General features: G+C 41.7%; 1 pseudogene; it reads left to right on the top strand.

Moving 5' to 3' along the window:
* Positions 1-6,919: 6,919 nt before the first annotated feature.
* Positions 6,920-7,375, top strand: LOC108635451 (annotated as a pseudogene).
* The last annotated feature ends 6,059 nt before the right edge of the window (positions 7,376-13,434 follow it).

Here is a 13,434-nt window from a genome sequence, read left to right as displayed (position 1 = left end):
ATCTTTGTCTAAATTCAACCCCTTCTCTTACCCTTTCAACAACTGTTTAATGTATGGGCGCTGTCTCTTTATGATTTGCTCCAAATGACATCATCTTCTCCTGTATATAATAAAGTGAAGTGGCTCAGTCACGTCCAACTCTTTGCGACCCCGTGAACTGTAGCCTACCAGGCTCCTGTGTCCATGGGATTCTCCAGGCAAGAGTTCTGGAGTGGGTTGCCATTTCCTTCTCCAGGGGATCTTCCCGGCTCAGGGATGGAACCCGGGTCTCCCGCATTGCAGGCAGATGCTTTAACTTCTGAGCCACCAGGGAAGACCCCAGTATATAATGATGGTAGGCTAAGGTCCTTCATTGGAATTCTAATATTTCACTTGTATTTCAAATCTAGGTGAATAGGCAGCCCCACTCTATTTAACCAGAGGGTTCTGGCCAAATATGTAGTGTGGTTGTAGACACTTCCAGGTACACCCTCGTATATTCACTAATTTCAGTTAGAGTATAGTGAATTCATCAAAGGTGTTTAACTGTCATAACTGAGGATCACTCTGAATGTATCTTAAGATATCACTGTATGAAAGTCATCTCCCTAAAGATCTTTGTTGAAGGATATTTAGCAACAGCTGTGCGAGCAGAGGATGGCAGGCAGAGCTGGGCTCTGTTACAATCTCAGGAGAGTTACACAGCCACCCTTCTCCACATGTGGTCCCTGAACCACCAATACAGAATCACCAGGGCTGTTTGTTAAAAATGCAGAGTCACAGGCAACCCCCAGAAGTAATGAATTGGAATTTCTGGGTGCAGGACCCAAGAATCTCCACTTCTCTATACATCAAGGCTTTTGTATAACCTCAAATATAGACAATGTTCCCATACATCTTTGATTCCCAGTATCAGTTATGGAAAATGTGAAGTTTTTCTAATGGCAAATTAATCATTCTCACTGTTAAATGAAAAGGATCTCTTTCATTATTACTATTACTGAAGGTTTTTTTAAAAGACTAAATTTGTTGAAACTTTCAGCCAGGGTACTACTAGAATAAGATTTCTTTTGCCCCCTTCGCTTTTTTTCTTTTTAAACATAATTTGAACATTTGAAACTATTTTTCATGAAGTCTATTTCAGTAATAACCATTTTCCTCCCATTTTCTCAAATACCAATGGCCTACAATAGTTGTATAAACATTTTTAGATGAAAGATGAAAGTTAAGAGACACAGTTATTGGGAAGGACAGGAGATTTTATTTGTGTGTTACATGTAACACATTTTCCCCCTAATGAATAGATGAGAAACTGTGTTTTTATGATGCTTTAGGTAGAAGGCCTGTCTTCGGTGAAAGTAGTGTAACCACCTAAATAAGGATTATCTTTCATCTTCCACTGAGTAAGTATATTTTAACATTTTTAATCTGTGCGCATGGGATAATAAAAAGCATCAACTGCTTCAATAAGTGAATTAAACAAAAAGACAGTTTTGAGAGCTGAGAGAAGTATAGAAAACATCAACCAAGAACAAGTCTAATGGACTCCTCCCTCCCTTTTCTACCTTGTTTCACCTCCTATTATTACATGTAAGTTGAAAGGGGTTTCATCTTAATGGCTTCCTGCTTCCAACTATGTGGAAAGTGAATTGGAATCATTTGGAATATTCTGAAATCATGAAATGTAATCATGAACACAAAGATGCAAAAAGATGTTGAAACATCTGTTTTCCAGATTAAGAATATCACCCAGATAGTTGGGGAAAAAGTTTTCCATTATCTCGCCTTTAATCCACTTAGCAAATATATGTCATTCTAAAAGATCCTGGTAACCACTGCTCAGAGGGAGAACAATCCAGAAAAGAAACACAGAAAGGATATTTTCAGCACCGTGAAATTTAAGGACTAAGAGAACTATGGTAAGAAAGATAATGATAAAGCTCATGCATGTAAGACTATTATGTGGTTGGGCTCAGAGTTTTTTCACTTTATTTTATGACAAGTAAATAAATTGTTGAGTGACAAGAAGAAAATAATGTTACCTTCAAAGTGATTTCAACAGAAAAATTACTTCCCTGTGAAAATAGCAAGATCTTTCCTGACCAACAGGATTGGAATGTCAAGGGTTCAAATGCATTCACTGAGCATTTATTTCTATTTTGAATTTCCCTACATGTTTGCCTCAACATATCCTCCCAACATTTTTGAGAGAGGTCAAGTGTTTAAGAGGGCCTGGGGTTTAAGCTAACAATTCTGGTTCACAAACATATCTCATGTCAAAGTGTGAGTGTGTTATAGAAAGTGAAGTCTCTCAGTCATGTCCGACTCTTTGCGACCCCATGGACTGTAGCCCACCAGGCTCCTCCATCCATGGGATTCTCCAGGCAAGAGTACTGGAGTGGGTTGCCATTCCCTTCTCCAGGGGATCTTTCCCACCAGGGATTGAACCCGTGTCTCCTGCGTTACAGGCAGACGCTTTAATCTCTGAGCCACCAGGGAAGCCCAATATTTCCTTGAACCCTTTTCTGGGTGGGAGGAGGGGGAGGCAAGAATACTGGAGTGGGCTGCCATTCCCTTCTTCAGGAGATCTTTCCCACCCAGGGATTGAACCCGGGTCTCCCACATTGTAGGCAGACCCTTTACTGTCTGAGCCACCAGGGAAGTCTTGAGTGTGCTATAGCTGAACATAACATGGCCACATCTGTTCAGCTGCCTGGTGATTTTACTTGCAATATCCAGTGCTCCTGCAATAAAAGGTCTCATTGTAACCTGATTCTACTTTCTATAATTGAGAATCAGGTTTGTGTTTGGTTCACAGCTGCTGATACTACTGCTGCTAACTCACTTCAGTCGTGTCCGACCTCTGCATGACCCCATAGACGGCAGCCTCACCAGGCTCCCCTGTCCCTGGGATTCTTCAGGCAAGAACACTGGGGTGGGTTGCGATTTCCTTCTCCAGTGCATGACAGTGAAAAGTGAAAGGGAAGTCACTCAGTGTGTCCGACTCTTAGAGACCCCATGGACTGCAGCCTACCAGGCTCCTCCATCCATGGGATTTGCCAGGCAAGAGTACTGGAGTGGGTGCCATCGCATTCTCTGTTGGTTCACAGCTATTCATAACTAAACTTTGAGTTTCTCCACCAGAGTCTTGATGCCTGTTTCTAAAACAAATACTGTGCCTTAAAATTGGCCTACACAGATATTTTGCTTAATTGAAGAGTGAAAGTTTTTACCCCAATTTATTCATTTCTGTAAGGACCACTGCTTGAAGGACTCTGGACTTGTGTGTGCAGTTGTGACTGAAATAAATAGGGCACAATTCCTAGCATATATGGTATACTCTTGATCAATATTTGCTGAATGAATGGAAAAAAACAGTGGCTTTAGCCTGAATTATGGTGGTAAATTTGCACATGCACACACACATACACACACACACTCACTCACTCACTCACTCACTCACACACTCACTTCTTTTACCATTATGGGATGAACCGGAATTCTTTAAGATGTAAAGGTTAGTTCTGGAGAAGGGAATGGCAACCCACTCCAATATTCTTGCCTGGAAAATGGACCAAGGAGCCTGGAGGGCTATAGTCCATGGAGTTGCAGAGAGGTAGACACAACTGAGTGACTGAGCACCTCACTAAACTGGGGGGGGGGGCAGAAAGAAGATATAAAGCTTAGTTTTAAATAGGGATGCCTCTATTGATGTTTGATTATTACGAACCCCAACCCCACCCCCCATAGGGTTCTCAGAATCTGAACTGGAGCTCCTTTCCCTGTCCTTGCAGTGAGCTGCAGACACTTGATCTCACCAGTGGGGATTGCCAAACCTTTGCGGGCAGAAACCTGGTCTTATATCATCTTTGAAGTTCTCACTGCACCTAATTTAGGGCATACCCATAGAGAAGGTTCTATTATTATCCCCATTTTCAGATGAGGAAACTGAGGTTAAGCAGCTGAAGTCATCTTAAGTTAAAGTCAGATAGTGGTGAAGACAGTGCTAGTGTTTGATCCCTGGCAGTGTGAGGCCTGAGGCTCCTCTGCCTAGGGTAATGTATCAGAAAGGTAGCTGCTACCCTTTTCCCCCTAAAAAAAGTAAGGTAAGGAGTCAACTATGAAATTACAACTCAGAGAATTAGAGTAATAAAAAACTAAATGTTCTAGACTTGCCAAAACATTGCACTAACTTAGGTAGAGATTATGAAACTGTATTATTTCTGTCCTGGGTATTTACTCAACAAGATCCTGGCAAATAAATCCAATTCAAGAGAGAGATTCAGGGGAATCATTTGCTTTTCCCTCTCTATAGACACTACATCGTTCAAGTGCCAAGGAAGACCTAAAAGGGAACCTGTTGTGTGAAACAGGTAGTATGTATCAAACAGAGTGTGGCCAGTCCTCTGGAATTGCCTGAAACTCTCCAGTGAGAAGCAGAGGGAATTTTTCTCTAGTATGGTGATCCTCTCACAGCTGATGCCCCATCCTCTGTTGCCGGAAGCCAGTGTGAGGAATCCCGCCCGTGACAAGGTCATGAGGAAGGAAGCTGACATACGGAAGGCGTGCTCAGACTTCAGGGACCCCTCTGGAAATTCCTAAGCATGTACCCCAACAAAAATCTGCTGGCTTTTGTGCTCTGCTTTTCCACTCTTCTGACATTTTCTGGAAAAAGTCAATTCAGGGCTTTAGTCTTCTGCATTTGAAAGAGTGTTTCAATCCAAAAACCCCTCCGATGGCTTTCTAGCCTGCCTGCAGGACTCTGCGAGTGTGATTGTTTGAGGCCTCCTTACCACAGGAGGCACAGGAAGCTTAAAACATCCTAGGAATGTAGGGGCTTCTGAGGAGTCAAAATCTTTAGAATAGGACTGATTAAAAGTTTCATTTGTTGAGTCAATGCTTGCTGCCAAATTTTCATATCCTTTATTTTTAGATATAGTTGGTATATAGAAAAACAAGTAGTAGACCTGGTATTAGCAACATTAGATCTTTGAGTTAAGTACCTTCTTTGTTATAACCCACTGCACCTTTGTTCTATAGAGATGTAACTTTAATGCTTTAAGGAGATGCAGATTAAAGAAAAACACTTCAGGGGAAACAAAATTAACATTCATTAAGGAAGAGAGCCAAAAAAGTGTTAACAAGCCTCTTGGCCAGAAGATAATGTAAATCACCTGAGACCTTTTGTATACAAAATGATGTATAGAAAGAGTCTGGGCTGCGAACGCTACATAATTCTGTGTTACCCATTGATCTCCATGTTTTATCAAAAGTATAAAAGGCCTTCTGAACAATAAAGGAGGGGGGCCAGTTTCTCGGACCAGTTTCTCGAACTAGTCTCTCGGCCTGGTTTCTTGGGACTCTGGCTCCCCCCGTGTCTCTCTCTCTCTCTCTTCTTCTCTCCCCTTCCCTCTCTCTGCTCTTTACTTTAACTTCAGGCTGAATCTCCACCTGGGGCGCGGAGGCTCGCCAGGTCTACTTACTTGCACTGGCTGTTAAGACCCTCACGAAAGGGAGCTTAAGGCGAGGCACCCTTAGATATTCAAGAGGGCGCCGGTGGCCCAACGTAGATGGTGCTAATTCCTTGTCTGGAATTTTATTGGCCTTCCGCGTAAACCAAGCTATTCAGCCCTCTTCCTCCACTTAATCTTCTTACTACACTATAGTTTCTCAATCTAATCTTACATTAATAAACAAACAAGTCTTTCCACGCCAACGCCGTCCACCCTTCGAATTCCCTGGATCCACCGGGGCTGGACCCCGGCACTCTGTCTCTCTTCCTTTTGGCCAGTTTGCTTCTGGAAGCTAGGCAGAACATCCTTAAAGAAGTGGGCATCCTCTGCCTCTCTACTTTAAGTTAATAGTAGTTTGGGAAGCTTTGTGGAGTCTGTAGGACATGGGCCTATTAGGAGAGAAACAGAGGGATGGGGGGAGTGGTGAGGGAAGAGACAGACACACAGAGACAGTGAGACATGGAGAGAGGTGAAATGACACTGAAAGTCCTTGAGAGTGTACTGACCTTAGAAAGCCTTTTAGAAACCAGTCACTAATTCAATATGATGAATTACCTTAAAGTAGCTTGTAGAGTGTTTCCTGAGAAGAATTGAAGGTCACTTCAAAGGAAATAAATAATCCACAGCTAATGTGCGGATGTTTTAAAGAGAAAAGGCAATTGCTAAAAATGACCATCCAATTTCCATTACTTACTACAGTCATTAGAAACAAGGAATATGTTTATTGATCTGAAGTGCTTCAAACAGTATTTTCTTTGTTCAAACCAATTTAGCTGGAGGAAAAGTCAAGAGTTTGCCTTGTGTGGGGGTAGTGTCAGGGGGGCGGAGAGGGGGCAGGAATTGTGGAGAGAAAGAGATTCTTTACATAAAAAATTGTTGTTTTCCTATCCTAGGGCCACTCACCTAAGAAGAATAATTTGGTTTCTATTGAAGCGAAGCAATTTTTGCCCCTGATCAAGCAATTGTGGCCCCTGATCACTATTGGTTTAGCTCTAGGCCCTTGAGACTCAAAGTAGGTTTGGAATTAGCAATATCAGTATAATCTGGGCATACATTAGACAGGTAGACTCTCTGGCCCCACCCCAGTCCTAACTGAATCATAATCTAGTTTTTAACAAGATGTTTCCTGATTCATATGCACATTAATGTTTGAGAAGTACTAGTCTAGACCAACATGAATGGTTATTTCAACAGTTGATAGAAAAAAGAGATGGTTAAATAAAGGCGGAAATACTATCTGATAAAAGCACTTTTGTCCAAAGATTTGTTGGTGTTGATAAACTTGCTCCTATCCACTTAACCCAGGTTGGAAGTAAAAACTTCATAGGCCCATTCTGAAATGACGTTTACCAGCTCCAGCGTCCTCATGGTTGACTGAGCTCCCACAAATGGTTGCTGACTTTGTTTGTGTCCCCAGGTGAGCAGAAATGAGTGACCAAGCAGAAAAAAGCAGTTCCATGCGAGAGAGACCTGCACGTCCAAGTTCTCCTGAGAAACCAAGTGAGATGGAACTGAAGCAGATGAAACGGGTGGAGCGGCAGTTAAAACGGTTGTCATTTCAAAATCCCGGGCCTCAGGTAGCCAACTTCAACCCTAAATTAAGGCAGCTGATAAAGGAAGGGCAAATGGCAAGGAAGAATGAGTTTGTTCCTGTAAAACGCAAAGTCAACAAGTATGACCAAAAGGGCAGGCTCACCTTCAATCAGGCTGACCTGTGTGACTGCCTTGATGAAGACTGCCTGGGTTGCTTCTACCCATGCCCCAAGTGTAACTCCACCAAGTGCGGGCCCACTTGCCGCTGCAACCGCCGCTGGGTCTACCACACCATAGTCGACGAGAATGGGGAGGTCATCAGCAAGATGCCATTCGACCTCTCCGACTAGGAGCAGCCCTCCAGGCTGATCCATTTTCTCTGCTTTGCAGTTACACCAGCCTCTGTCTCCTGGGTGAATTTTAGGACTGGGGGAAATAAGTTTTAAAAATATAGTTTAGACTAGTTAGTGTTCTCTGAAGCCATAGAACCAAGTCCTTCACTAACCTTCCTGCTGTGATGACTCAGATTCCTCCCCTGGTAACCAGCAACTCCATTCCTACTCTGCTCTCGGATTAAAAATCCCTTTCCTCTTTGCTGGTACCTTAGGAGATGGAGTTTTAGAATTCTGTAGATGAGAGCTTGTCTTGACAAAGAACATATGTTTATAATAGTTACCGTTAGGACCTTACACATCATCAAGTCTAAATCAGAATTGCTATTTGGATTGACTTGGCACTGCATACTCATAGTCTCATGCTTTTAGTGTTACTGTTTTAACAATATTAAAAAGAAATTTGGGTTTTTTTTTTTTTTTAAAAAAAAGCCTTTAATAGGCCCCATGGCCACGTGACCCAACATATGAGCACAGAAGCAGAGATTCAATTTAAGTGATATCCAAAATGCCAACTGGAAGCAGACTTCAAAGGACAAATTTTAATCTAATTGTTACCTAGAAATGATTTAAAAGCAGTTTTTTAGTGGCTAAGGTTACCAGCCACACAGAACTGGCCAAAGTGGTACAAAATTCCTAAGGCCTAAGTTGCACTTGGTCTTAGAGGTATAGGATTTAAGGAAATTCAGCTAGAGTTTCTGCTGACCTCAGTGAAGATGCCATCTCAGAAGACTGATGTGAAACACCTGGGCCAGGTTTGGCAGCTATTGTGCAAAACTGTTTCTAGGGAAAACCTCTATGAAAATGTTCACACCCACAGCGTCATCGGGAAAGTTTCTCTTCAGTCATCTTTGATACCAAGTTTTATTCAAATGATCTATCTGTAAGGAGAAAATTGCTTTTTCCACTTTTCCACGTTTATGTCTCATGAACATTTAATTGCTCCTTCTGAAGCTTTGGATTTGGCACAAAGAGACTTTCCACTGAACACAGTTGTGTAGGCACTGGCTGAGGCTGCAGAAATAATGGGCTAAAAATAGACAGAAGGCCCCTTTCTCTATCTCACCAAATGGCTATGTATGTTTACCCACTGGAAAATATTCACCTGAAACCACTTTTGCCTCTGACTAACTCACCCAAAATCTCTGTGTGGCAAATTCATTAATAAAAAGCATTTAATTTTCCTCACTTTGATTTTTTTGTGTATGAGAAAGTGCGTGTGTTTTAGACCCAAGAGAGAAAAAAAAAAAAAACTACTTTCCCCCTTCCCTGAAGCAAATCCATGTTTTGTTCTTGGGCAAACACCAATCACTTTCCATCAGAAATTCCTGATAGTGATATTAGCTTGGTGCAAAAGTTTTGCCTCATCCGCCATATTCACCTGACCTCTTGCTCACCACTTCTTCAAGCATCCTGACAATGTTTTGTGAGGGAAAGGCTTCCACAACCAGCAGGAGGCAGAAAATGCTTTCCAAGAATTTAATCAAATCCTGAAGCACAGATTTTTTAAAAATTATGCATTTATCTTTAAATTTTATTTTTTAATTGAAGGATAATTGCTTTACAGAATTTGTTGTTTTCTGTCAAACCTCAGCATGAATCGGCATAAGTATACATATGTCCCCTCCCTCTTGAACCTCCCTCTCATCTCCCTCCCCATCCCACCCCTCTAGGTTGGTACAGAGACCCTGTTTGAAATCCCTGAGATATACAACAAATTCCCCTTGGTTATCTGTTTTACATATAGTAATGTAAGTTTCCATGTTTCTCACCATACATCTCACCCTCTCCTGCCTTCTCCCCGTGTCCATGAGTCTGTTCTCTATGTCTGTTCCTCCATTGCTGCCCTGAAAATAAATTCTTTGATACCATCTTTCTAGATTCTGTATATATTCATTAATAGACGATATTTCTCTTTCTCTTTCTGACTTACTTCACTCTGTATAATAGGCTCTAGGTTCATCCACCTCATTGGAACTGACTCAAATGTGTTCCTTTTTATGGCTGAGTAATATTCCATTGTGTATATGTACCACAACTTCTTTATCCATTCATCTGTCGATGGACATCTCGGTTGCTTCCATGTCCTATCTTTGTCAACAATGCTGCAGTGAACATTGGGGTACATGTGTCTTTTTCAGTTTTGGTTTCTTCAGGGTATATGCCTAGCAGTGGGATTGCTGGGTTATATGGTAGTTTTATTCCTAGTTTTTTTAAGGAATCTCCATACCGTCTTCCATAGTGACTGTATCAATTTACATTCCCACCAATAGTGCAAGTGTTTATCCACACCTCTCCTGTTTGTAGACTTTTTGATGAGGTGTGAGGTGGTACTTCATTGTAGTTTGGATTTGCATTTCTTTAATAAGCGATATTGAGCATCTTTTCATGTCTGTCTGAGCCATCTGTATGTCGTCTTTGGAAAATGTCTGTTTACATCTTTTTCCCACTTTTTAATTGGGTTGTTTTTCTGGAATTGAGTTGTATGAGCTGCTTGTATATTTTGGAAATTAATCCTTTGTCAATTGTTTGATTTGCTATTATTTCCTCCCTTTTTCTGAGGGTTGTCTTTTCACCTTTCTTATAGTTTCCTTTGCTGTGCAAAAGTGTTTAAGTTTAAGCAGGTCCCACTTGTTTACTTTGGTTTTATTTCCATTACTCTAAGAAGAGAGTCATAGAGGATCTTGCTTTTGATTTATGATATCGAGTGTTCTGGCCTATGTTTTCCTCTAAGAGGTTTATAGTTCCTGGTTTACATTTAGATTGTTAATCCATTTTGAGTTTCTCTATGTGAATGGTGTTAAGTGTTCTAATTTCATTCTTTTACATGTAGCTGTCCAGTTTTCCCAGCACTGCTTATTGAAGAGGTTGTCTTTGCCCCAGTGTATATTCTTGTCTCCTGTCTTGTTCCATTGGTCTATATTTCTGTTCTTGCAAAGCACAGATTTTTTATGCTACAGGAATAAACTTATTCTCGTTGGCAAAAATGTGTTGATTGTAATGGTTCCTATTTTGATTCACAAAGATGAGTTTGAGTCTAGTTATACTGATTTAAATTTCGTGGTTTGAACCCTCAATTACATTTGCAGCAACCTAATACTTTGCTTGCTTTTACAGGTCATCTTAGACCAAGAGTTTAAATAAATTGGGCTATCAGAATCCAGTAGTTTTTCTTCTTAATACTCAAACTGGTATCTAGCTTTGCTGAACTGGTGAAGTTGGGCTTGAGAAATACAAACTGAACTTTGATTCTAGTCAAAGAACAGTCTTGTGCTTCAAATATAGGAATGCAGGGACTTCTCTGGCAGGCCAGTGGTTAAGACTCTGTGCTTCCAGTTCAGGGGATGTGGGTTCACTCCCTGTTCGGGGGAACTAAGATTCCACATGCTGTGCAGCCAAAAAAACATTTTTTTTTTAATTTAAAAAAGGTGGGAACCAAAACTTGCCCAAAGCAACTCGTCTGAACCTACCTGGAATCTCTGCAGTGCAAAAGTAGTTGTTATCACTGTCCATTTACCTGCTGAAGTGCCCTTTGCATTTGAAAAGCACAGAGGTAATTAGTGTTACCATGTTCACAAAACTACTAGAGAAAGGTTGATAAACAATTTATAACCACTTTCACCAGCAAAGAACACATTTGAGCATTTGGAGGCTGCTATTTACAGTCAGTTAACAATTCCCAAGGTGTGGTATGTAGCCCTCCAGGATGGTCCCCAGCGGTCCTCTGATGTTTTGTAATCCTTTTCCCTGAAGTGGTGGCTGAACTTAGTGACTTGGTTCTAGTGAACAGAATAAGGCCCAAGTGATGGTGACTAGACACTTGGTCATAAAGGGCAGTGTGGCCTTTCTTTTGCATCCTCATGGTCATCTGCTCTAGAGCAGGCTGGCTGCCCTGTGTGAGCAGACCTGTGAGGAAGCCAACATGACAAAGAATTGGCAACTCTGGCCAAAACCTCGTGAGTATTTTTGGAAGGGGGTCTTCTTGCCTCATCAAGCTTTGAATGACTGTAGTCTTAGGTGACACCTCGATGAGAAGGTGTCAACCTTGTGAGAGACCTTTCAGCCAGAACCACCCAGCCACGCTGCTTCCTGACATTTCCCTCACAGAAGCTGTGAGATAAAAGATCATCGTTTTAAGATGCTAACGTTTGGGGTGATTTGCTATGCAGCAATGGCTAGCTAACACAGAGGGGTATCATGCTTCGTCTAGATTTATCCCTTTATTTATTCAGCAGGTGTTTATTGAGAAACTACCACATGCCAGGCATTGTGTTTATGGGATTCTCCAGACAAGAGTCTTGGAGTGGGTTGCCATTCCCTTCTCAAAGGCAATGTGTATGCAGAGGTTATCATCTACTGAACATTAGAAACATGCTTAAGGGGCCCCTGGTTTCTGGGCTCTATATGCATAGCATACAGAAAAAATTTTACCCTTGGAAAACTGTGGTGGTTATCTTTGGAAATACCATCTACCCCCTAGAGTTACTACTATACATTTGCTATTTATATATTAATGGCCCAACAAATATTTATAGATTGAATACTTCTCTGTGAATTGTGCTCACCTGTTGAAACTAGAGATGGCACTCCAAACCTCTGTCCCTACTATGTCCCTCAAATTTGTGTATTGAAACCTCACTCCCAAGGTGATGGTAGTAGGAGGTGGGACTTTGGGAGGTGATTAGGTCATTAGGTAAAGCCCTAATGAATGAGTCTCTTATAGAAGAGACCCAAGAGAGCTCCTTACTTCTGTGAGGACGTTAGGCCAGTAGAATCTTTCTAGCATGCCATATATATATATACCATCCAGTCATTTTGGCAATGAAAAATTATCTCTAACACTTTTATTAACATCCTCTGGGTATAGATTTAGATAATGACATTTGTAGTGCTTAAACTTCTCTGGAATGTGGGTTCAAACGCTAACTAACCACCTCTAAGGATTAATCTAAGGATTAGCTTTAAGGAGTAAAGTTCATTTATACATGTTTACACATTTACCACACTCTCTTACCATACAGACAATATGTGGGCATGTATTGTCTCAACTCTAACTTTCTGAGTACAGCTGCCCCAGTGAGCCACCATGGTCTTCCAGTGCTCCAGGGGCAGGCTCTGTCCCTGGATGCTGGGTGGGTGGATCAGTCTAATTCTGGTTGGGAAGCTCCCTTGTTGGCATATGAAGTGAAAAAAATGAAGTCGCACAGTTGTGTCCTGACTCTTTGCAATGCCAATGGACTGCATTTCCTGTTCCTGTCTCGTCTATCCATGAAATTCTCCAGGCAAGAGTATTGGAGTGGGTTACCATTTCTTTCTCCAGGGATCTCCCCCCAAGCTGGGATCGGACCCAGGTCTCTGCATTGCAGGCAGATTCTTTACCAACTGAGCCAGCAGCAGCTCTATCAAGGGGGAAGTTAGCATTTTCTCTCTACCTGCCCACTTCTTTGTTTTGTCTTTGTAAGTTACTCACATTGCAGGTTGGCGAGAGGCATCTACTGGGCACTTTCAAACACCCCAGCTGCAAACTGGCATGCCCTGGCCCTTGTGAGAGGTCTTCCAAGAACCCTCTTGACAGACCTTTGAACTCTTGCCTGTTGACCTTCTCCCACTTACACCATGCTTCAAAGCAGGCTTTGACTCCACAGCTCTGTGTCCCCAGCATCTAACACACAACCTGGTACACGGTAGGTGCTCAGTGAATGCTTGTTTAATGAGTGAGTCACTGACAGGCAGGACATGCTTCTTGAGGGGCTTTTTAGGAGTGTTGGTCAATAGCTCATTAGAAACCTGCTTGAAATGACTGAGATAAAGCAACCTTAGATGACTCGAGCAAACACAAAGAATTTCCTAGAAACAATGTCTCTTTTTTCTTTTAACATATGTTCCTATTTTTGTCTTCTCCATTACTCATTGAAAATAGTAACTGCCCTTTGCTGTCCACCTGAAACTATCACAATATTGTTAACTGGCTATCAGTCAGTTCAGTTCAGTTCAGTCGCTCATCGTGTCCGACTCTT

The sequence above is a fragment of the Capra hircus genome, unplaced genomic scaffold (assembly GCF_001704415.2).
Source record: "Capra hircus breed San Clemente unplaced genomic scaffold, ASM170441v1, whole genome shotgun sequence".
In the NCBI taxonomy this organism is placed as follows: domain Eukaryota; kingdom Metazoa; phylum Chordata; class Mammalia; order Artiodactyla; family Bovidae; genus Capra; species Capra hircus.
Note: the sequence above shows the minus strand (reverse complement) of the source record. Positions and strands in the feature narration are given on the sequence as shown.